At 47.8% G+C, this 3,379-nt stretch overlaps 1 pseudogene; it reads right to left on the bottom strand.

The window, feature by feature from the left end:
• The window catches only part of LOC103199964, a 2,151-nt pseudogene extending 1,802 nt beyond the window's left edge, over positions 1-349 (bottom strand).
• Between the last annotated feature and the right edge of the window lie 3,030 nt (positions 350-3,379).

Raw genomic sequence — 3,379 nt, 5'->3', positions numbered from 1 at the left:
CGGTAGTACTGGACCCAAGTTCCAGATTTAAACAAAACAAGAACAGACAAGGAATTTGAGACTTTGCACGGGAGAGAATGGCAGAACTGGAGCCCCAAGAGCCCCTACGTCACGGACGAACTTCAATTACCAGCCACCTCTTCCCTGGGGGTCGAGGACCCAAAACACACCTACTCATGGCCCTATTCATCCACAGCCTAGCGCCCAAGAGGCCGAGCGGTGGTGTGCTGCCTCCCTAGCTCTTCTGGACCCCGCCCTCTTATGTCAGCCAGCACGCAGCCAATCGTGGTCACCACCTGTCCAGAGACGGCCTCCAGTGCCCAATCCGTGCCTGGATACTGGCCGCCATGCTTCTACGGGGCGGAAACTGCTGATTGGTAGCTTTATTTGGGCGTCCCTTTGCATCCTGCAGCACCTAGTCGCGGGTTTGTTGTTTGACCTCCAGCGTGGGAAGCTGGAGCCTTGTTCTGGCCTTATTGTAGCTCTGCCTTCCTGTGGCAACCCGGCAAATCCTCTTCCCTCCGTAGGCCTTAGCCTCCCCATCTAATAAATTTTTTCTAACCTTCCAGCCCAATCAGCTTTTGGGTCCCCGGGGGCCTGGCCAGAGAGGCGGAGCCTGTGGGCGTCCTGGAGACAGCACCTAGCAACTAAGCGCGACGGGAGGACTGCGGGCTGCGAGGAAGATGGTGCAGAGCCCTGGTGGAAGGGACGAAGTGACTGACTCCAGCGAGGTGCGGGCTGGGAGAAGACTAAAAGCAATGAAAGAGGACTAGGGTAGAAGAGACCAAGACTGGGTTCCAGGGAAGGTAGTTTTTTGTTGTGGTTTTGGTTTTGGTTTTTAAGTACTAGTTGATGTTATTAAATGAAATTTTTTTACCTTTTCTTTTTATACTACGGAAGAAGGAATGGCCTGCAGATAAACAATAAAGAACTGAAAGAAAATGCTTGAACAACGCAATAGAAACATGGAAATGAATACTTGAACATAATCTGTGGTATTTGCCTTATATTATTAATGAACACCCTCTAGGTCCTATTTTGAATGCAGCCTGAATTTCTGGAAGTTCTCTGCCAATATACTGCTGTAACCATTTTTGAATTATTTTCACCAGTATTTTACTTGCATGTGACATGATATTTTCGATAATTTCTGCACTCTGTTGGATCATCTTTCTTTGGAATGGACACAAATACGGATCTCTTCCAGTCAGTGGTTGGCCAGGTAGCTGTCTTCCTAATTTCTTGTCATAAATGAGTTAGCGCCTCCAGCAATGCATCAGTTTTGCTGCAACATCTCAGTGGGTATTCTGCCAATTTTCTCTAATGACTTCAGTGCAGCTTGGATTTCTTCCTTCGATGCCCTTGGTGTTTTTTTTTGTTTTTGTTTTTGTTTTTTAATTTTTATTGTGATGTGGGTAAAAGTTTACAGAGCAAGTTCATTTTCCATGCAGCAGTTCATACACATTTTAAATCATGACATTGACTGCAATTACCCGTAATGTAACAGTTCTCTTCCCACTCCCTCCCTGTAGTTACCTCTCCCCTGTGTCCTTCTTTCCTATGCATTCCTGGCCCCTTAGCTATCTCCCTGTGCAGATACTACCCTTCTGTTCTCCCATGATTGCTCATTCTAAGGAGTGTATCCACTTAATGTAATGTTCACCCTATATGCCTGTCTTTTGTTTGGCTGGAAGCCATGGGAATGAGTTCAATTCCAGACCTAAATGGTTACTAGAGCCCATAGTCTCAGTGCTCTCACCAGGATCTATCATGCTAGTAAATCTGGTCTTTTTTTATGCTTTTGAGTTTAGTTCCACATTGTTCTCCTACTCTATCCAGGCACAATATGGATCTCCTGCACTGATCCCTTTCCAAGTGGTTGACAGTGGTAGCTGGGCACCATCTAGTTCTTCTGGTCTCATGGTCATATAGGCTGAGGATTACATGGTCCCTAGTCCCTTGGACTAATTGTTTCCATGTGTCTTTGGTTTTTCCATTATTCTTTGCTCTGGACAAGGAGGGACCCATTGTTTCATCCAGATGGCCACTTGCAAACTTTTAAGACCCCAGTCACTACTCACCAAAGTAGGATATAGAACAGTGTTTTTGTGTAGTACGTTATGCCCATTGAGCTTGATGTCTCCTGTGACCATGGTCCTGATCCCACAGGTCCAACAATTCTGTCCGTCAGAGTGGTTGACTGTGCCTAAGAAGTTATCATAACTTTGCCCCCATTAGTTCTCATTACATGGGGATTCTTAAGGCAAATATAAATACGTATGTAGAAATATTATTTGCCAACCTATATACGGTGATGGGTATGTTCCTTTTTGCCTAGACTTACCTGATCATTCAGTCTGTCTACCCATCTCGTACCCATAGATTAGTATTTGTCATCACTGGTAACGCAATATTATACACGTAAAAGGGTTTACTTCATTGCCTATACCTCTTGTGTACCTCTCTGTGTCTTCCTTTTCCTTAGTGTTATTGTGATGGTCACTGGCTTTTGGTATATTGCCTTTCCTTTCACCCAAATCTATACTTGTCTCTACCTGTCTAGCAGTGTTCCCTCCATCCTCACAGGGAAGGTTTTAAGTACAAGAAAGGTAGCGTCAGTGTACAACTCAGGATAGTCCTTGGCTGCAGTGCAGAGAATGGTGGAGTTGGGGTATGAGACCAGGAGAGCTAGCCGGAGCAGGGGTCCCAGAAGAGATGGCATAGACCCAGAGAGGGGATTAGATGAGAGAAGAGGAGGGATCTGAGAGATTTTAGGAAGAGGAGCAAACTGGATTTGAGGACTGAGGGCTCATGGGTCTCTGGGTTCAGTGGCTGGCAGGGAAACCTGGGGTAGAAGTCAACGAGGTGGTCAGTGTGAGCCTGTTAGGACTGAGGATTCCACAGGATATCTGAGGGGCTGCAGGACCACCTGTGGCTTGGGCTGGGCCTGAGATGGAGTGTCAGCAGCTGGAGGTGGGAGCTGAAGAGAATCAGGAGGTGACCAGAGGGTCAGTGTGAGCAGGAGGGCCTCACCCTGGCTTCAGGAAAGGGAGTGAGGCGGGACAGCAGAGGCTTGCCTGGGTGTGACAAGAGATAGGTTGAACCATCCCTAAGGGGAATGGTCCACCGGATCCCAGGTGGCGTGTCCTACCTGGTACCAGTTCGACACCACACCGTCCTCTAAAATGCCGGGGGAGAGTGTGTGAGCAGGGTGCAGCTTGTTTGCCTCTGAGGTCTGCTCCAGCCTCTCTGTCCCTTGGTTTTAGGATGCCCTGGAACTGGACGAGGACCCCTCACAGGACATCCTAAAGCCACGGGTGATTTCAGTGCCAAAAGATAGCCTGAAGCGCATCTTTGGGACCAGCCAGGTGTTCCAGGG

This window comes from Orycteropus afer, unplaced genomic scaffold (assembly GCF_000298275.1).
Source record: "Orycteropus afer afer isolate SDZICR_OR568_19922 unplaced genomic scaffold, OryAfe1.0 scaffold00123, whole genome shotgun sequence".
Taxonomy (NCBI): domain Eukaryota; kingdom Metazoa; phylum Chordata; class Mammalia; order Tubulidentata; family Orycteropodidae; genus Orycteropus; species Orycteropus afer.
The sequence above is the reverse complement of the archived record's forward strand: the minus strand, read 5'-3'. Positions and strand labels throughout refer to the sequence as shown.